At 54.0% G+C, this 20,280-nt stretch overlaps 9 non-coding genes across 9 annotated transcripts; all 9 read right to left on the reverse strand.

Annotated features, from left to right (window-relative positions):
* Nucleotides 1–516: 516 nt before the first annotated feature.
* Nucleotides 517–588, reverse strand: TRNAD-GUC (transfer RNA aspartic acid (anticodon GUC)). Its single transcript has one exon. It is a non-coding gene; the product is annotated as a tRNA-Asp (tRNA).
* A 1,341-nt stretch (nt 589–1,929) lies between these two features.
* On the reverse strand, nt 1,930–2,001 carry TRNAD-GUC (transfer RNA aspartic acid (anticodon GUC)). Its single transcript has one exon. It is a non-coding gene; the product is annotated as a tRNA-Asp (tRNA).
* Nucleotides 2,002–4,049: 2,048 nt separating this feature from the next.
* TRNAD-GUC (transfer RNA aspartic acid (anticodon GUC)) lies at nt 4,050–4,121 on the reverse strand. Its single transcript has one exon. It is a non-coding gene; the product is annotated as a tRNA-Asp (tRNA).
* A 635-nt stretch (nt 4,122–4,756) lies between these two features.
* On the reverse strand, nt 4,757–4,828 carry TRNAD-GUC (transfer RNA aspartic acid (anticodon GUC)). Its single transcript has one exon. It is a non-coding gene; the product is annotated as a tRNA-Asp (tRNA).
* Nucleotides 4,829–8,291: 3,463 nt separating this feature from the next.
* On the reverse strand, nt 8,292–8,363 carry TRNAD-GUC (transfer RNA aspartic acid (anticodon GUC)). Its single transcript has one exon. It is a non-coding gene; the product is annotated as a tRNA-Asp (tRNA).
* A 1,342-nt stretch (nt 8,364–9,705) lies between these two features.
* On the reverse strand, nt 9,706–9,777 carry TRNAD-GUC (transfer RNA aspartic acid (anticodon GUC)). The gene has a single exon. It is a non-coding gene; the product is annotated as a tRNA-Asp (tRNA).
* Nucleotides 9,778–10,412: 635 nt separating this feature from the next.
* On the reverse strand, nt 10,413–10,484 carry TRNAD-GUC (transfer RNA aspartic acid (anticodon GUC)). The gene has a single exon. It is a non-coding gene; the product is annotated as a tRNA-Asp (tRNA).
* A 4,879-nt stretch (nt 10,485–15,363) lies between these two features.
* Nucleotides 15,364–15,435, reverse strand: TRNAD-GUC (transfer RNA aspartic acid (anticodon GUC)). The gene has a single exon. It is a non-coding gene; the product is annotated as a tRNA-Asp (tRNA).
* A 1,342-nt stretch (nt 15,436–16,777) lies between these two features.
* TRNAD-GUC (transfer RNA aspartic acid (anticodon GUC)) lies at nt 16,778–16,849 on the reverse strand. The gene has a single exon. It is a non-coding gene; the product is annotated as a tRNA-Asp (tRNA).
* Between the last annotated feature and the right edge of the window lie 3,431 nt (nt 16,850–20,280).

Genomic DNA, 20,280 nt, shown 5'->3' on the forward strand with positions numbered 1-20,280 from the left:
GGCAGTTGATGGAAATGGCATTCAGCTGAATGAATGACTGACATCCTCCGACAAAGACGGGACCTCTCGGAAAGTATGACGGAAAGATCGGGCAGTCTCCGGGCAGATGCCATTGCTCTTGGGATCTCTAGGGGTTCGGCAGGTTGTGCACCTCCTCAGATCTTCTGCCACCCTGAAAACAGCTCCTAAAGAGGATATCTGGAGTCCTCTTATTAGCCATGTGGTCTGAAGAAAATCTCAAGTCTGACCATTTCAGCACACTGTTTCTTTTGCGCCGAAGGAAAAGTGGCGGTGCCGAGTCATTCCTAGGGATGAGGCAGTGCTTTTATAGGTGAAACCAACCTGCTACTGTCGGCGCTACGTGAATGAGGAGCTGGCGAGCGGCCAAGCTTCTCGGTATCAAACGGAAAGCTCGACTTCCTGAGGTGGGACCATGTCCAAGAAGGAACTGTGAGGACAGTCTTGGGAAAGAGCTCCGCACGAAAGCAAGACTCGGGCGAGAAAAAATGCAAAGCTCTCCCCGTCGGGGAATCGAACCCCGGTCTCCCGCGTGACAGGCGGGGATACTCACCACTATACTAACGAGGAACAAGCTGCTGGCAAGGGCCTGTCGCGCTGCGGCCAAAGTCGAGCTGCTTGCGACCCCCCAGCAAGGCCTCTTTCCATGCACCTCTGAAATCAAAGGGGGTTGAAAGCAAACAAACGGCGGCAGTTGATGGAAATGGCATTCAGCTGGATGAATGACTGACATCCTCCGAAAAAGACGGGACCTCTTGGAAAGTATGACGGAAAGATCAGGCAGTCTCCGGGCAGATGCCATTGGTCTTGGGATCTCTAGGGGTTCGGCCGGTTGTGCACCTCCTCAGATCTTCTGCCACCCTGAAAACAGCTCCTAAAGAGGATATCTGGAGTCCTCTTATTAGCCAAGTAGTCTGAAGAAAATCTCAAGTCTGACCATTTCAGCACACTGTTTCTTTTGCGCCGAAGGAAAAGTGGCGGTGCCGAGTCATTCCTAGGGATGAGGCAGTGCTTTTATAGGTGAAACCAACCTGCTACTGTCGGCGCTACGTGAACGAGGAGCTGGCGAGCGGCCAAGCTTCTCGGTATCAAACGGAAAGCTCGACTTCCTTAGGTGGGACCATGTCCAAGAAGGAACTGTGAGGACAGTCTTGGGAAAGAGCTCCGCACGAAAGCAAGACTTGGGCGAGAAAAAATGCAAAGCTCTCCCCTTCGGGGAATCGAACCCCGGTCTCCCGAGAGACAGGCGGGGATACTCACCACTATACTACAGGGAACAAGCTGCTGGCAAGGGCCTGTCGCGCTGCAGCAAAAGTCGAGCTTCTTGCGACCCCCCAGCAAGGCCTCTTTCCATGCACCTCTGAAATCAAAGGGGGTTGAAAGCAAACAAACGGCGGCAGTTGATGGAAATGGCATTCAGCTGAATGAATGACTGACATCCTCCGACAAAGACGGGACCTCTCGGAAAGTATGACGGAAAGATCGGGCAGTCTCTGGTCAGATGCCATTGCTCTTGGGATCGCTAGGGGTTCGGCCGGTTGTGCACCTCCTCAGATCTTCTGCCACCCTGAAAACAGCTCCTAAAGAGGATATCTGGAGTCCTGTTATTAGCCAAGTGGTCTGAAGAAAATCTCAAGTCTGACCATTTCAGCACACTGTTTCTTTTGCGCCGAAGGAAAAGTGGCGGTGCCGAGTCATTCCTATGGATGAGGCGGTGCTTTTATAGGTGAAACCAACCTGCTACTGTCGGCGCTACGTGAACGAGGAGCTGGCGAGCGGCCAAGCTTCTCGGTATCAAACGGAAAGCTCGACTTCCTGAGGTGGGACCATGTCCAAGAAGGAACTGTGAGGACAGTCTTGGGAAAGAGCTCCGCACGAAAGCAAGACTCGGGCGAGAAAAAATGCAAAGCTCTCCCCGTCGGGGAATCGAACCCCGGTCTCCCGCGTGACAGGCGGGGATACTCACCACTATACTAACGAGGAACAAGCTGCTGGCAAGGGCCTGTCGCGCTGCGGCCAAAGTCGAGCTGCTTGCGACCCCCCAGCAAGGCCTCTTTCCATGCACCTCTGAAATCAAAGGGGGTTGAAAGCAAACAAACGGCGGCAGTTGATGGAAATGGCATTCAGCTGGATGAATGACTGACATCCTCCGAAAAAGACGGGACCTCTTGGAAAGTATGACGGAAAGATCGGGCAGTCTCCGGGCAGATGCCATTGGTCTTGGGATCTCTAGGGGTTCGGCCGGTTGTGCACCTCCTCAGATCTTCTGCCACCCTGAAAACAGCTCCTAAAGAGGATATCTGGAGTCCTCTTATTAGCCAAGTAGTCTGAAGAAAATCTCAAGTCTGACCATTTCAGCACACTGTTTCTTTTGCGCCGAAGGAAAAGTGGCGGTGCCGAGTCATTCCTAGGGATGAGGCGGTGCTTTTATAGGTGAAACCAACCTGCTACTGTCGGCGCTACGTGATCGAGGAGCTGGCGAGCGGCCAAGCTTCTCGGTATCAAACGGAAAGCTCGACTTCCTTAGGTGGGACCATGTCCAAGAAGGAACTGTGAGGACAGTCTTGGGAAAGAGCTCCGCACGAAAGCAAGACTCGGGCGAGAAAAAATGCAAAGCTCTCCCCGTCGGGGAATCAGCCCCGGTCTCCCGCGTGACAGGCGGGGATACTCACCACTATACTAACGAGGAACAAGCTGCTGGCAGGGGCCTGTCGCGCTGCGGCCAAAGTCGAGCTGCTTGCGACCCCCCAGCAAGGCCTCATTCCATGCACCTCTGAAATCAAAGGGGGTTGAAAGCAAACAAACGGCGGCAGTTGATGGAAATGGCATTCAGCTGAATGAATGACTGACATCCTCCGACAAAGACGGGACCTCTTGGAAAGTATGACGGAAAGATCGGGCAGTCTCCGGGCAGATGCCATTGCTCTTGGGATCTCTAGGGGTTCGGCCGGTTGTGCACCTCCTCAGATCTTCTGCCACCCTGAAAACAGCTCCTAAAGAGGATATCTGGAGTCCTCTTATTAGCCAAGTGGTCTGAAGAAAATCTCAAGTCTGACCATTTCAGCACACTGTTTCTTTTGCGCCGAAGGAAAAGTGGCGGTGCCGAGTCATTCCTAGGGATGAGGCGGTGCTTTTATAGGTGAAACCAACCTGCTACTGTCGGCGCTACGTGAACGAGGAGCTGGCGAGCCGCCAAGCTTCTCGGTATCAAACGGAAAGCTCGACTTCCTGAGGTGGGACCATGTCCAAGAAGGAACTGTGAGGACAGTCTTGGGAAAGAGCTCCGCACGAAAGCAAGACTCGGGCGAGAAAAAATGCAAAGCTCTCCCCGTCGGGGAATAGAACCCCGGTCTCCCGCGTGACAGGCGGGGATACTCACCACTATACTAACGAGGAACAAGCTGCTGGCAGGGGCCTGTCACGCTGCGGCCAAAGTCGAGCTGCTTGCGACCCCCCAGCAAGGCCTCATTCCATGCACCTCTGAAATCAAAGGGGGTTGAAAGCAAACAAACGGCGGCAGTTGATGGAAATGGCATTCAGCTGAATGAATGACTGACATCCTCCGACAAAGACGGGACCTCTTGGAAAGTATGACGGAAAGATCGGGCAGTCTCCGGGCAGATGCCATTGCTCTTGGGATCTCTAGGGGTTCGGCCGGTTGTGCACCTCCTCAGATCTTCTGCCACCCTGAAAACAGCTCCTAAAGAGGATATCTGGAGTCCTCTTATTAGCCAAGTGGTCTGAAGAAAATCTCAAGTCTGACCATTTCAGCACACTGTTTCTTTTGCGCCGAAGGAAAAGTGGCGGTGCCGAGTCATTCCTAGGGATGAGGCGGTGCTTTTATAGGTGAAACCAACCTGCTACTGTCGGCGCTACGTGAACGAGGAGCTGGCGAGCGGCCAAGCTTCTCGGTATCAAATGGAAAGCTCGACTTCCTGAGGTGGGACCATGTCCAAGAAGGAACTGTGAGGACAGTCTTGGGAAAGAGCTCCGCACGAAAGCAAGACTCGGGCGAGAAAAAATGCAAAGCTCTCCCCGTCGGGGAATCGAACCCCGGTCTCCCGCGTGACAGGCGGGGATACTCACCACTATACTAACGAGGAACAAGCTGCTGGCAGGGGCCTGTCGCGCTGCGGCCAAAGTCGAGCTGCTTGCGACCCCCCAGCAAGGCCTCTTTCCATGCACCTCTGAAATCAAAGGGGGTTGAAAGCAAACAAACGGCGGCAGTTGATGGAAATGGCATTCAGCTGAATGAATGACTGACATCCTCCGACAAAGACGGGACCTCTTGGAAAGTATGACGGAAAGATCGGGCAGTCTCCGGGCAGATGCCATTGCTCTTGGGATCTCTAGGGGTTCGGCCGGTTGTGCACCTCCTCAGATCTTCTGCCACCCTGAAAACAGCTCCTAAAGAGGATATCTGGAGTCCTCTTATTAGCCAAGTGGTCTGAAGAAAATCTCAAGTCTGACCATTTCAGCACACTGTTTCTTTTGCGCCGAAGGAAAAGTGGCGGTGCCGAGTCATTCCTAGGGATGAGGCGGTGCTTTTATAGGTGAAACCAACCTGCTACTGTCGGCGCTACGTGAACGAGGAGCTGGCGAGCGGCCAAGCTTCTCGGTATCAAACGGAAAGCTCGACTTCCTGAGGTGGGACCATGTCCAAGAAGGAACTGTGAGGACAGTCTTGGGAAAGAGCTCCGCACGAAAGCAAGACTCGGGCGAGAAAAAATGCAAAGCTCTCCCCGTCGGGGAATCGAACCCCGGTCTCCCGCGTGACAGGCGGGGATACTCACCACTATACTAACGAGGAACAAGCTGCTGGCAGGGGCCTGTCGCGCTGCGGCCAAAGTCGAGCTGCTTGCGACCCCCCAGCAAGGCCTCTTTCCATGCACCTCTGAAATCAAAGGGGGTTGAAAGCAAACAAACGGCGGCAGTTGATGGAAATGGCATTCAGCTGAATGAATGACTGACATCCTCCGACAAAGACGGGACCTCTTGGAAAGTATGACGGAAAGATCGGGCAGTCTCCGGGCAGATGCCATTGCTCTTGAGATCTCTAGGGGTTCGGCCGGTTGTGCACCTCCTCAGATCTTCTGCCACCCTGAAAACAGCTCCTAAAGAGGATATCTGGAGTCCTCTTATTAGCCAAGTGGTCTGAAGAAAATCTCAAGTCTGACCATTTCAGCACACTGTTTCTTTTGCGCCGAAGGAAAAGTGGCGGTGCCGAGTCATTCCTAGTGATGAGGCGGTGCTTTTATAGGTGAAACCAACCTGCTACTGTCGGCGCTACGTGAACGAGGAGCTGGCGAGCGGCCAAGCTTCTCGGTATCAAACGGAAAGCTCGACTTCCTGAGGTGGGACCATGTCCAAGAAGGAACTGTGAGGACAGTCTTGGGAAAGAGCTCCGCACGAAAGCAAGACTCGGGCGAGAAAAAATGCAAAGCTCTCCCCGTCGGGGAATCGAACCCCGGTCACCCGCGTGACAGGTGGGGATCCTCACCACTATACTAACGAGGAACAAGCTGCTGGCAGGGGCCTGTCGCGCTGCGGCCAAAGTCGAGCTGCTTGCGACCCCCCAGCAAGGCCTCTTTCCATGCACCTCTGAAATCAAAGGGGGTTGAAAGCAAACAAACGGCGGCAGTTGATGGAAATGGCATTCAGCTGAATGAATGACTTACATCCTCCGACAAAGACGGGACCTCTTGGAAAGTATGACGGAAAGATCGGGCAGTCTCCGGGCAGATGCCATTGCTCTTGGGATCTCTAGGGGTTCGGCCGGTTGTGCACCTCCTCAGATCTTCTGCCACCCTGAAAACAGCTCCTAAAGAGGATATCTGGAGTCCTCTTATTAGCCAAGTGGTCTGAAGAAAATCTCAAGTCTGACCATTTCAGCACACTGTTTCTTTTGCGCCGAAGGAAAAGTGGCGGTGCCGAGTCATTCCTAGGGATGAGGCGGTGCTTTTATAGGTGAAACCAACCTGCTACTGTCGGCGCTACGTGAACGAGGAGCTGGCGAGCGGCCAAGCTTCTCGGTATCAAACGGAAAGCTCGACTTCCTGAGGTGGGACCATGTCCAAGAAGGAACTGTGAGGACAGTCTTGGGAAAGAGCTCCGCACGAAAGCAAGACTCGGGCGAGAAAAAATGCAAAGCTCTCCCCGTCGGGGAATAGAACCCCGGTCTCCCGCGTGACAGGCGGGGATACTCACCACTATACTAACGAGGAACAAGCTGCTGGCAGGGGCCTGTCGCGCTGCGGCCAAAGTCGAGCTGCTTGCGACCCCCCAGCAAGGCCTCATTCCATGCACCTCTGAAATCAAAGGGGGTTGAAAGCAAACAAACGGCGGCAGTTGATGGAAATGGCATTCAGCTGAATGAATGACTGACATCCTCCGACAAAGACGGGACCTCTTGGAAAGTATGACGGAAAGATCGGGCAGTCTCCGGGCAGATGCCATTGCTCTTGGGATCTCTAGGGGTTCGGCCGGTTGTGCACCTCCTCAGATCTTCTGCCACCCTGAAAACAGCTCCTAAAGAGGATATCTGGAGTCCTCTTATTAGCCAAGTGGTCTGAAGAAAATCTCAAGTCTGACCATTTCAGCACACTGTTTCTTTTGCGCCGAAGGAAAAGTGGCGGTGCCGAGTCATTCCTAGGGATGAGGCGGTGCTTTTATAGGTGAAACCAACCTGCTACTGTCGGCGCTACGTGAACGAGGAGCTGGCGAGCCGCCAAGCTTCTCGGTATCAAACGGAAAGCTCGACTTCCTGAGGTGGGACCATGTCCAAGAAGGAACTGTGAGGACAGTCTTGGGAAAGAGCTCCGCACGAAAGCAAGACTCGGGCGAGAAAAAATGCAAAGCTCTCCCCGTCGGGGAATAGAACCCCGGTCTCCCGCGTGACAGGCGGGGATACTCACCACTATACTAACGAGGAACAAGCTGCTGGCAGGGGCCTGTCACGCTGCGGCCAAAGTCGAGCTGCTTGCGACCCCCCAGCAAGGCCTCATTCCATGCACCTCTGAAATCAAAGGGGGTTGAAAGCAAACAAACGGCGGCAGTTGATGGAAATGGCATTCAGCTGAATGAATGACTGACATCCTCCGACAAAGACGGGACCTCTTGGAAAGTATGACGGAAAGATCGGGCAGTCTCCGGGCAGATGCCATTGCTCTTGGGATCTCTAGGGGTTCGGCCGGTTGTGCACCTCCTCAGATCTTCTGCCACCCTGAAAACAGCTCCTAAAGAGGATATCTGGAGTCCTCTTATTAGCCAAGTGGTCTGAAGAAAATCTCAAGTCTGACCATTTCAGCACACTGTTTCTTTTGCGCCGAAGGAAAAGTGGCGGTGCCGAGTCATTCCTAGGGATGAGGCGGTGCTTTTATAGGTGAAACCAACCTGCTACTGTCGGCGCTACGTGAACGAGGAGCTGGCGAGCCGCCAAGCTTCTCGGTATCAAACGGAAAGCTCGACTTCCTGAGGTGGGACCATGTCCAAGAAGGAACTGTGAGGACAGTCTTGGGAAAGAGCTCCGCACGAAAGCAAGACTCGGGCGAGAAAAAATGCAAAGCTCTCCCCGTCGGGGAATAGAACCCCGGTCTCCCGCGTGACAGGCGGGGATACTCACCACTATACTAACGAGGAACAAGCTGCTGGCAGGGGCCTGTCACGCTGCGGCCAAAGTCGAGCTGCTTGCGACCCCCCAGCAAGGCCTCATTCCATGCACCTCTGAAATCAAAGGGGGTTGAAAGCAAACAAACGGCGGCAGTTGATGGAAATGGCATTCAGCTGAATGAATGACTGACATCCTCCGACAAAGACGGGACCTCTTGGAAAGTATGACGGAAAGATCGGGCAGTCTCCGGGCAGATGCCATTGCTCTTGGGATCTCTAGGGGTTCGGCCGGTTGTGCACCTCCTCAGATCTTCTGCCACCCTGAAAACAGCTCCTAAAGAGGATATCTGGAGTCCTCTTATTAGCCAAGTGGTCTGAAGAAAATCTCAAGTCTCACCATTTCAGCACACTGTTTCTTTTGCGCCGAAGGAAAAGTGGCGGTGCCGAGTCATTCCTAGGGATGAGGCGGTGCTTTTATAGGTGAAACCAACCTGCTACTGTCGGCGCTACGTGAACGAGGAGCTGGCGAGCGGCCAAGCTTCTCGGTATCAAACGGAAAGCTCGACTTCCTGAGGTGGGACCATGTCCAAGAAGGAACTGTGAGGACAGTCTTGGGAAAGAGCGCCGCACGAAAGCAAGACTCGGGCGAGAAAAAATGCAAAGCTCTCCCCGTCGGGGAATCGAACCCCGGTCTCCCGCGTGACAGGCGGGGATACTCACCACTATACTAACGAGGAACAAGCTGCTGGCAGGGGCCTGTCGCGCTGCGGCCAAAGTCGAGCTGCTTGCGACCCCCCAGCAAGGCCTCTTTCCATGCACCTCTGAAATCAAAGGGGGTTGAAAGCAAACAAACGGCGGCAGTTGATGGAAATGGCATTCAGCTGAATGAATGACTGACATCCTCCGACAAAGACGGGACCTCTTGGAAAGTATGACGGAAAGATCGGGCAGTCTCCGGGCAGATGCCATTGCTCTTGGGATCTCTAGGGGTTCGGCCGGTTGTGCACCTCCTCAGATCTTCTGCCACCCTGAAAACAGCTCCTAAAGAGGATATCTGGAGTCCTCTTATTAGCCAAGTGGTCTGAAGAAAATCTCAAGTCTGACCATTTCAGCACACTGTTTCTTTTGCGCCGAAGGAAAAGTGGCGGTGCCGAGTCATTCCTAGGGATGAGGCGGTGCTTTTATAGGTGAAACCAACCTGCTACTGTCGGCGCTACGTGAACGAGGAGCTGGCGAGCGGCCAAGCTTCTCGGTATCAAACGGAAAGCTCGACTTCCTGAGGTGGGACCATGTCCAAGAAGGAACTGTGAGGACAGTCTTGGGAAAGAGCTCCGCACGAAAGCAAGACTCGGGCGAGAAAAAATGCAAAGCTCTCCCTGTTGGGGAATAGAACCCCGGTCTCCCGCGTGACAGGCGGGGATACTCACCACTATACTAACGAGGAACAAGCTGCTGGCAGGGGCCTGTCGCGCAGCAGCCAAAGTCGAGCTGCTTGCGACCCCCCAGCAAGGCCTCTTTCCATGCACCTCTGAAATCAAAGGGGGTTGAAAGCAAACAAACGGCGGCAGTTGATGGAAATGGCATTCAGCTGAATGAATGACTGACATCCTCCGACAAAGACGGGACCTCTTGGAAAGTATGACGGAAAGATCGGGCAGTCTCCGGGCAGATGCCATTGCTCTTGGGATCTCTAGGGGTTCGGCCGGTTGTGCACCTCCTCAGATCTTCTGCCACCCTGAAAACAGCTCCTAAAGAGGATATCTGGAGTCCTCTTATTAGCCAAGTGGTCTGAAGAAAATCTCAAGTCTGACCATTTCAGCACACTGTTTCTTTTGCGCCGAAGGAAAAGTGGCGGTGCCGAGTCATTCCTAGGGATGAGGCGGTGCTTTTATAGGTGAAACCAACCTGCTACTGTCGGCGCTACGTGAACGAGGAGCTGGCGAGCGGCCAAGCTTCTCGGTATCAAACGGAAAGCTCGACTTCCTGAGGTGGGACCATGTCCAAGAAGGAACTGTGAGGACAGTCTTGGGAAAGAGCTCCGCACGAAAGCAAGACTCGGGCGAGAAAAAATGCAAAGCTCTCCCCGTCGGGGAATCGAACCCCGGTCTCCCGCGTGACAGGCGGGGATACTCACCACTATACTAACGAGGAACAAGCTGCTGGCAGGGGCCTGTCGCGCTGCGGCCAAAGTCGAGCTGCTTGCGACCCCCCAGCAAGGCCTCTTTCCATGCACCTCTGAAATCAAAGGGGGTTGAAAGCAAACAAACGGCGGCAGTTGATGGAAATGGCATTCAGCTGAATGAATGACTGACATCCTCCGACAAAGACGGGACCTCTTGGAAAGTATGACGGAAAGATCGGGCAGTCTCCGGGCAGATGCCATTGCTCTTGGGATCTCTAGGGGTTCGGCCGGTTGTGCACCTCCTCAGATCTTCTGCCACCCTGAAAACAGCTCCTAAAGAGGATATCTGGAGTCCTCTTATTAGCCAAGTGGTCTGAAGAAAATCTCAAGTCTGACCATTTCAGCACACTGTTTCTTTTGCGCTGAAGGAAAAGTGGCGGTGCCGAGTCATTGCTAGGGATGAGGCGGTGCTTTTATAGGTGAAACCAACCTGCTACTGTCGGCGCTACGTGAACGAGGAGCTGGCGAGCGGCCAAGCTTCTCGGTATCAAACGGAAAGCTCGACTTCCTGAGGTGGGACCATGTCCAAGAAGGAACTGTGAGGACAGTCTTGGGAAAGAGCTCCGCACGAAAGCAAGACTCGGGCGAGAAAAAATGCAAAGCTCTCCCCGTCGGGGAATCGAACCCCGGTCTCCCGCGTGACAGGCGGGGATACTCACCACTATACTAACGAGGAACAAGCTGCTGGCAGGGGCCTGTCGCGCTGCGGCCAAAGTCGAGCTGCTTGCGACCCCCCAGCAAGGCCTCTTTCCATGCACCTCTGAAATCAAAGGGGGTTGAAAGCAAACAAACGGCGGCAGTTGATGGAAATGGCATTCAGCTGAATGAATGACTGACATCCTCCGACAAAGACGGGACCTCTTGGAAAGTATGACGGAAAGATCGGGCAGTCTCCGGGCAGATGCCATTGCTCTTGGGATCTCTAGGGGTTCGGCCGGTTGTGCACCTCCTCAGATCTTCTGCCACCCTGAAAACAGCTCCTAAAGAGGATATCTGGAGTCCTCTTATTAGCCAAGTGGTCTGAAGAAAATCTCAAGTCTGACCATTTCAGCACACTGTTTCTTTTGCGCCGAAGGAAAAGTGGCGGTGCCGAGTCATTGCTAGGGATGAGGCGGTGCTTTTATAGGTGAAACCAACCTGCTACTGTCGGCGCTACGTGAACGAGGAGCTGGCGAGCGGCCAAGCTTCTCGGTATCAAACGGAAAGCTCGACTTCCTGAGGTGGGACCATGTCCAAGAAGGAACTGTGAGGACAGTCTTGGGAAAGAGCTCCGCACGAAAGCAAGACTCGGGCGAGAAAAAATGCAAAGCTCTCCCCGTCGGGGAATAGAACCCCGGTCTCCCGCGTGACAGGCGGGGATACTCACCACTATACTAACGAGGAACAAGCTGCTGGCAGGGGCCTGTCGCGCTGCGGCCAAAGTCGAGCTGCTTGCGACCCCCCAGCAAGGCCTCTTTCCATGCACCTCTGAAATCAAAGGGGGTTGAAAGCAAACAAACGGCGGCAGTTGATGGAAATGGCATTCAGCTGAATGAATGACTGACATCCTCCGACAAAGACGGGACCTCTTGGAAAGTATGACGGAAAGATCGGGCAGTCTCCGGGCAGATGCCATTGCTCTTGGGATCTCTAGGGGTTCGGCCGGTTGTGCACCTCCTCAGATCTTCTGCCACCCTGAAAACAGCTCCTAAAGAGGATATCTGGAGTCCTCTTATTAGCCAAGTGGTCTGAAGAAAATCTCAAGTCTGACCATTTCAGCACACTGTTTCTTTTGCGCCGAAGGAAAAGTGGCGGTGCCGAGTCATTCCTAGGGATGAGGCGGTGCTTTTATAGGTGAAACCAACCTGCTACTGTCGGCGCTACGTGAACGAGGAGCTGGCGAGCGGCCAAGCTTCTCGGTATCAAACGGAAAGCTCGACTTCCTGAGGTGGGACCATGTCCAAGAAGGAACTGTGAGGACAGTCTTGGGAAAGAGCTCCGCACGAAAGCAAGACTCGGGCGAGAAAAAAATGCAAAGCTCTCCCCGTCGGGGAATAGAACCCCGGTCTCCCGCGTGACAGACGGGGATACTCACCACTATACTAACGAGGAACAAGCTGCTGGCAGGGGCCTGTCGCGCTGCGGCCAAAGTCGAGCTGCTTGCGACCCCCCAGCAAGGCCTCTTTCCATGCACCTCTGAAATCAAAGGGGGTTGAAAGCAAACAAACGGCGGCAGTTGATGGAAATGGCATTCAGCTGAATGAATGACTGACATCCTCCGACAAAGACGGGACCTCTTGGAAAGTATGACGGAAAGATCGGGCAGTCTCCGGGCAGATGCCATTGCTCTTGGGATCTCTAGGGGTTCGGCCGGTTGTGCACCTCCTCAGATCTTCTGCCACCCTGAAAACAGCTCCTAAAGAGGATATCTGGAGTCCTCTTATTAGCCAAGTGGTCTGAAGAAAATCTCAAGTCTGACCACTTCAGCACACTGTTTCTTTTGCGCCGAAGGAAAAGTGGCGGTGCCGAGTCATTCCTAGGGATGAGGCGGTGCTTTTATAGGTGAAACCAACCTGCTACTGTCGGCGCTACGTGAACGAGGAGCTGGCGAGCGGCCAAGCTTCTCGGTATCAAACGGAAAGCTCGACTTCCTGAGGTGGGACCATGTCCAAGAAGGAACTGTGAGGACAGTCTTGGGAAAGAGCTCCGCACGAAAGCAAGACTCGGGCGAGAAAAAATGCAAAGCTCTCCCCGTCGGGGAATAGAACCCCGGTCTCCCGCGTGACAGACGGGGATACTCACCACTATACTAACGAGGAACAAGCTGCTGGCAGGGGCCTGTCGCGCTGCGGCCAAAGTCGAGCTGCTTGCGACCCCCCAGCAAGGCCTCTTTCCATGCACCTCTGAAATCAAAGGGGGTTGAAAGCAAACAAACGGCGGCAGTTGATGGAAATGGCATTCAGCTGAATGAATGACTGACATCCTCCGACAAAGACGGGACCTCTTGGAAAGTATGACGGAAAGATCAGGCAGTCTCCGGGCAGATGCCATTGCTCTTGGGATCTCTAGGGGTTCGGCCGGTTGTGCACCTCCTCAGATCTTCTGCCACCCTGAAAACAGCTCCTAAAGAGGATATCTGGAGTCCTCTTATTAGCCAAGTGGTCTGAAGAAAATCTCAAGTCTGACCATTTCAGCACACTGTTTCTTTTGCGCCGAAGGAAAAGTGGCGGTGCCGAGTCATTCCTAGGGATGAGGCGGTGCTTTTATAGGTGAAACCAACCTGCTACTGTCGGCGCTACGTGAACGAGGAGCTGGCGAGCGGCCAAGCTTCTCGGTATCAAACGGAAAGCTCGACTTCCTGAGGTGGGACCATGTCCAAGAAGGAACTGTGAGGACAGTCTTGGGAAAGAGCTCCGCACGAAAGCAAGACTCGGGCGAGAAAAAATGCAAAGCTCTCCCCGTCGGGGAATAGAACCCCGGTCTCCCGCGTGACAGACGGGGATACTCACCACTATACTAACGAGGAACAAGCTGCTGGCAGGGGCCTGTCGCGCTGCGGCCAAAGTCGAGCTGCTTGCGACCCCCCCAGCAAGGCCTCTTTCCATGCACCTCTGAAATCAAAGGGGGTTGAAAGCAAACAAACGGCGGCAGTTGATGGAAATGGCATTCAGCTGAATGAATGACTGACATCCTCCGACAAAGACGGGACCTCTTGGAAAGTATGACGGAAAGATCGGGCAGTCTCCGGGCAGATGCCATTGCTCTTGGGATCTCTAGGGGTTCGGCCGGTTGTGCACCTCCTCAGATCTTCTGCCACCCTGAAAACAGCTCCTAAAGAGGATATCTGGAGTCCTCTTATTAGCCAAGTGGTCTGAAGAAAATCTCAAGTCTGACCATTTCAGCACACTGTTTCTTTTGCGCCGAAGGAAAAGTGGCGGTGCCGAGTCATTCCTAGGGATGAGGCGGTGCTTTTATAGGTGAAACCAACCTGCTACTGTCGGCGCTACGTGAACGAGGAGCTGGCGAGCGGCCAAGCTTCTCGGTATCAAACGGAAAGCTCGACTTCCTGAGGTGGGACCATGTCCAAGAAGGAACTGTGAGGACAGTCTTGGGAAAGAGCTCCGCACGAAAGCAAGACTCGGGCGAGAAAAAATGCAAAGCTCTCCCCGTCGGGGAATAGAACCCCGGTCTCCCGCGTGACAGACGGGGATACTCACCACTATACTAACGAGGAACAAGCTGCTGGCAGGGGCCTGTCGCGCTGCGGCCAAAGTCGAGCTGCTTGCGACCCCCCAGCAAGGCCTCTTTCCATGCACCTCTGAAATCAAAGGGGGTTGAAAGCAAACAAACGGCGGCAGTTGATGGAAATGGCATTCAGCTGAATGAATGACTGACATCCTCCGACAAAGACGGGACCTCTTGGAAAGTATGACGGAAAGATCGGGCAGTCTCCGGGCAGATGCCATTGCTCTTGGGATCTCTAGGGGTTCGGCCGGTTGTGCACCTCCTCAGATCTTCTGCCACCCTGAAAACAGCTCCTAAAGAGGATATCTGGAGTCCTCTTATTAGCCAAGTGGTCTGAAGAAAATCTCAAGTCTGACCATTTCAGCACACTGTTTCTTTTGCGCCGAAGGAAAAGTGGCGGTGCCGAGTCATTCCTAGGGATGAGGCGGTGCTTTTATAGGTGAAACCAACCTGCTACTGTCGGCGCTACGTGAACGAGGAGCTGGCGAGCGGCCAAGCTTCTCGGTATCAAACGGAAAGCTCGACTTCCTGAGGTGGGACCATGTCCAAGAAGGAACTGTGAGGACAGTCTTGGGAAAGAGCTCCGCACGAAAGCAAGACTCGGGCGAGAAAAAATGCAAAGCTCTCCCCGTCGGGGAATAGAACCCCGGTCTCCTGCGTGACAGACGGGGATACTCACCACTATACTAACGAGGAACAAGCTGCTGGCAGGGGCCTGTCGCGCTGCGGCCAAAGTCGAGCTGCTTGCGACCCCCCAGCAAGGCCTCTTTCCATGCACCTCTGAAATCAAAGGGGGTTGAAAGCAAACAAACGGCGGCAGTTGATGGAAATGGCATTCAGCTGAATGAATGACTGACATCCTCCGACAAAGACGGGACCTCTTGGAAAGTATGACGGAAAGATCGGGCAGTCTCCGGGCAGATGCCATTGCTCTTGGGATCTCTAGGGGTTCGGCCGGTTGTGCACCTCCTCAGATCTTCTGCCACCCTGAAAACAGCTCCTAAAGAGGATATCTGGAGTCCTCTTATTAGCCAAGTGGTCTGAAGAAAATCTCAAGTCTGACCATTTCAGCACACTGTTTCTTTTGCGCCGAAGGAAAAGTGGCGGTGCCGAGTCATTCCTAGGGATGAGGCGGTGCTTTTATAGGTGAAACCAACCTGCTACTGTCGGCGCTACGTGAACGAGGAGCTGGCGAGCGGCCAAGCTTCTCGGTATCAAACGGAAAGCTCGACTTCCTGAGGTGGGACCATGTCCAAGAAGGAACTGTGAGGACAGTCTTGGGAAAGAGCTCCGCACGAAAGCAAGACTCGGGCGAGAAAAAATGCAAAGCTCTCCCCGTCGGGGAATCGAACCCCGGTCTCCCGCGTGACAGGCGGGGATACTCACCACTATACTAACGAGGAACAAGCTGCTGGCAGGGGCCTGTCGCGCTGCGGCCAAAGTCGAGCTGCTTGCGACCCCCCAGCAAGGCCTCTTTCCATGCACCTCTGAAATCAAAGGGGGTTGAAAGCAAACAAACGGCGGCAGTTGATGGAAATGGCATTCAGCTGAATGAATGACTGACATCCTCCGACAAAGACGGGACCTCTTGGAAAGTATGACGGAAAGATCGGGCAGTCTCCGGGCAGATGCCATTGCTCTTGGGATCTCTAGGGGTTCGGCCGGTTGTGCACCTCCTCAGATCTTCTGCCACCCTGAAAACAGCTCCTAAAGAGGATATCTGGAGTCCTCTTATTAGCCAAGTGGTCTGAAGAAAATCTCAAGTCTGACCATTTCAGCACACTGTTTCTTTTGCGCCGAAGGAAAAGTGGCGGTGCCGAGTCATTGCTAGGGATGAGGCGGTGCTTTTATAGGTGAAACCAACCTGCTACTGTCGGCGCTACGTGAACGAGGAGCTGGCGAGCGGCCAAGCTTCTCGGTATCAAGCGGAAAGCTCGACTTCCTGAGGTGGGACCATGTCCAAGAAGGAACTGTGAGGACAGTCTTGGGAAAGAGCTCCGCACGAAAGCAAGACTCGGGCGAGAAAAAATGCAAAGCTCTCCCCGTCGGGGAATAGAACCCCGGTCTCCCGCGTGACAGGCGGGGATACTCACCACTATACTAACGAGGAACAAGCTGCTGGCAGGGGCCTGTCGCGCTGCGGCCAAAGTCGAGCTGCTTGCGACCCCCCAGCAAGGCCTCTTTCCATGCACCTCTGAAATCAAAGGGGGTTGAAAGCAAACAAACGGCGGCAGTTGATGGAAATGGCATTCAGCTGAATGAATGACTGACATCCTCCGACAAAGACGGGACCTCTTGGAAAGTATGACGGAAAGATCGGGCAGTCTCCGGGCAGATGCCATTGCTCTTGGGATCTCTAGGGGTTCGGCCGGTTGTGCACCTCCTCAGATCTTCTGCCACCCTGAAAACAGCTCCTAAAGAGGATATCTGGAGTCCTCTTATTAGCCAAGTGGTCTGAAGAAAATCTCAAGTCTGACCATTTCAGCACACTGTTTCTTTTGCGCCGAAGGAAAAGTGGCGGTGCCGAGTCATTCCTAGGGATGAGGCGGTGCTTTTATAGGTGAAACCAACCTGCTACTGTCGGCGCTACGTGAACGAGGAGCTGGCGAGCGGCCAAGCTTCTCGGTATCAAACGGAAAGCTCGACTTCCTGAGGTGGGACCATGTCCAAGAAGGAACTGTGAGGACAGTCTTGGGAAAGAGCTCCGCACGAAAGCAAGACTCGGGCGAGAAAAAATGCAAAGCTCTCCCCGTCGGGGAATCGAACCCCGGTCTCCCGCGTGACAGGCGGGGATACTCACCACTATACTAACGAGGAACAAGCTGCTGGCATGGGCCTGTCGCGCTGCGGCCAAAGTCGAGCTGCTTGCGAACCCCCAGCAAGGCCTCTTTCCATGCACCTCTGAAATCAAAGGGGGTTGAAAGCAAACAAACGGCGGCAGTTGATGGAAATGGCATTCAGCTGAATGAATGACTGACATCCTCCGACAAAGACGGGACCTCTTGGAAAGTATGACGGAAAGATCGGGCAGTCTCCGGGCAGATGCCATTGCTCTTGGGATCTCTAGGGGTTCGGCCGGTTGTGCACCTCCTCAGATCTTCTGCCACCCTGAAAACAGCTCCTAAAGAGGATATCTGGAGTCCTCTTATTAGCCAAGTGGTCTGAAGAAAATCTCAAGTCTGACCATTTCAGCACACTGTTTCTTTTGCGCCGAAGGAAAAGTGGCGGTGCCGAGTCATTCCTAGGGATGAGGCGGTGCTTTTATAGGTGAAACCAACCTGCTACTGTCGGCGCTACGTGAACGAGGAGCTGGCGAGCGGCCAAGCTTCTCGGTATCAAACGGAAAGCTCGACTTCCTGAGGTGGGACCATGTCCAAGAAGGAACTGTGAGGACAGTCTTGGGAAAGAGCTCCGCACGAAAGCAAGACTCGGGCGAGAAAAAATGCAAAGCTCTCCCCGTCGGGGAATAGAAGCCCGGTCTCCCGCGTGACAGACGGGGATACTCACCACTATACTAACGAGGAACAAGCTGCTGGCAGGGGCCTGTCGCGCTGCGGCCAAAGTCGAGCTGCTTGCGACCCCCCAGCAAGGCCTCTTTCCATGCACCTCTGAAATCAAAGGGGGTTGAAAGCAAACAAACGGCGGCAGTTGATGGAAATGGCATTCAGCTGAATGAATGACTGACATCCTCCGACAAAGACGGGACCTCTTGGAAAGTATGACGGAAAGATCGGGCAGTCTCCGGGCAGATGCCATTGCTCTTGGGATCTCTAGGGGTTCGGCCGGTTGTGCACCTCCTCAGATCTTCTGCCACCCTGAAAACAGCTCCTAAAGAGGATATCTGGAGTCCTCTTATTAGCCAAGTGGTCTGAAGAAAATCTCAAGTCTGACCATTTCAGCACACTGTTTCTTTTGCGCCGAAGGAAAAGTGGCGGTGCCGAGTCATTCCTAGGGATGAGGCGGTGCTTTTATAGGTGAAACCAACCTGCTACTGTCGGCGCTACGTGAACGAGGAGCTGGCGAGCGGCCAAGCTTCTCGGTATCAAACGGAAAGCTCGACTTCCTGAGGTGGGACCATGTCCAAGAAGGAACTGTGAGGACAGTCTTGGGAAAGAGCTCCGCACGAAAGCAAGACTCGGGCGAGAAAAAATGCAAAGCTCTCCCCGTCGGGGAATAGAACCCCGGTCTCCCGCGTGACAGACGGGGATACTCACCACTATACTAACGAGGAACAAGCTGCTGGCAGGGGCCTGTCGCGCTGCGGCCAAAGTCGAGCTGCTTGCGACCCCCCAGCAAGGCCTCTTTCCATGCACCTCTGAAATCAAAGGGGGTTGAAAGCAAACAAACGGCGGCAGTTGATGGAAATGGCATTCAGCTGAATGAATGACTGACATCCTCCGACAAAGACGGGACCTCTTGGAAAGTATGACGGAAAGATCGGGCAGTCTCCGGGCAGATGCCATTGCTCTTGGGATCTCTAGGGGTTCGGCCGGTTGTGCACCTCCTCAGATCTTCTGCCACCCTGAAAACAGCTCCTAAAGAGGATATCTGGAGTCCTCTTATTAGCCAAGTGGTCTGAAGAAAATCTCAAGTCTGACCATTTCAGCACACTGTTTCTTTTGCGCCGAAGGAAAAGTGGCGGTGCCGAGTCATTCCTAGGGATGAGGCGGTGCTTTTATAGGTGAAACCAACCTGCTACTGTCGGCGCTACGTGAACGAGGAGCTGGCGAGCGGCCAAGCTTCTCGGTATCAAACGGAAAGCTCGACTTCCTGAGGTGGGACCATGTCCAAGAAGGAACTGTGAGGACAGTCTTGGGAAAGAGCTCCGCACGAAAGCAAGACTCGGGCGAGAAAAAATGCAAAGCTCTCCCCGTCGGGGAATAGAACCCCGGTCTCCCGCGTGACAGACGGGGATACTCACCACTATACTAACGAGGAACAAGCTGCTGGCAGGGGCCTGTCGCGCTGCGGCCAAAGTCGAGCTGCTTGCGACCCCCCAGCAAGGCCTCTTTCCATGCACCTCTGAAATCAAAGGGGGTTGAAAGCAAACAAACGGCGGCAGTTGATGGAAATGGCATTCAGCTGAATGAATGACTGACATCCTCCGACAAAGACGGGACCTCTTGGAAAGTATGACGGAAAGATCAGGCAGTCTCCGGGCAGATGCCATTGCTCTTGGGATCTCTAGGGGTTCGGCCGGTTGTGCACCTCCTCAGATCTTCTGCCACCCTGAAAACAGCTCCTAAAGAGGATATCTGGAGTCCTCTTATTAGCCAAGTGGTCTGAAGAAAATCTCAAGTCTGACCATTTCAGCACACTGTTTCTTTTGCGCCGAAGGAAAAGTGGCGGTGCCGAGTCATTCCTAGGGATGAGGCGGTGCTTTTATAGGTGAAACCAACCTGCTACTGTCGGCGCTACGTGAACGAGGAGCTGGCGAGCGGCCAAGCTTCTCGGTATCAAACGGAAAGCTCGACTTCCTGAGGTGGGACCATGTCCAAGAAGGAACTGTGAGGACAGTCTTGGGAAAGAGCTCCGCACGAAAGCAAGACTCGGGCGAGAAAAAATGCAAAGCTCTCCCCGTCGGGGAATAGAACCCCGGTCTCCCGCGTGACAGACGGGGATACTCACCACTATACTAACGAGGAACAAGCTGCTGGCAGGGGCCTGTCGCGCTGCGGCCAAAGTCGAGCTGCTTGCGACCCCCCCAGCAAGGCCTCTTTCCATGCACCTCTGAAATCAAAGGGGGTTGAAAGCAAACAAACGGCGGCAGTTGATGGAAATGGCATTCAGCTGAATGAATGACTGACATCCTCCGACAAAGACGGGACCTCTTGGAAAGTATGACGGAAAGATCGGGCAGTCTCCGGGCAGATGCCATTGCTCTTGGGATCTCTAGGGGTTCGGCCGGTTGTGCACCTCCTCAGATCTTCTGCCACCCTGAAAACAGCTCCTAAAGAGGATATCTGGAGTCCTCTTATTAGCCAAGTGGTCTGAAGAAAATCTCAAGTCTGACCATTTCAGCACACTGTTTCTTTTGCGCCGAAGGAAAAGTGGCGGTGCCGAGTCATTCCTAGGGATGAGGCGGTGCTTTTATAGGTGAAACCAACCTGCTACTGTCGGCGCTACGTGAACGAGGAGCTGGCGAGCGGCCAAGCTTCTCGGTATCAAACGGAAAGCTCGACTTCCTGAGGTGGGACCATGTCCAAGAAGGAACTGTGAGGACAGTCTTGGGAAAGAGCTCCGCACGA

Source organism: Engystomops pustulosus, chromosome 7 (assembly GCF_040894005.1).
Source record: "Engystomops pustulosus chromosome 7, aEngPut4.maternal, whole genome shotgun sequence".
Taxonomy (NCBI): domain Eukaryota; kingdom Metazoa; phylum Chordata; class Amphibia; order Anura; family Leptodactylidae; genus Engystomops; species Engystomops pustulosus.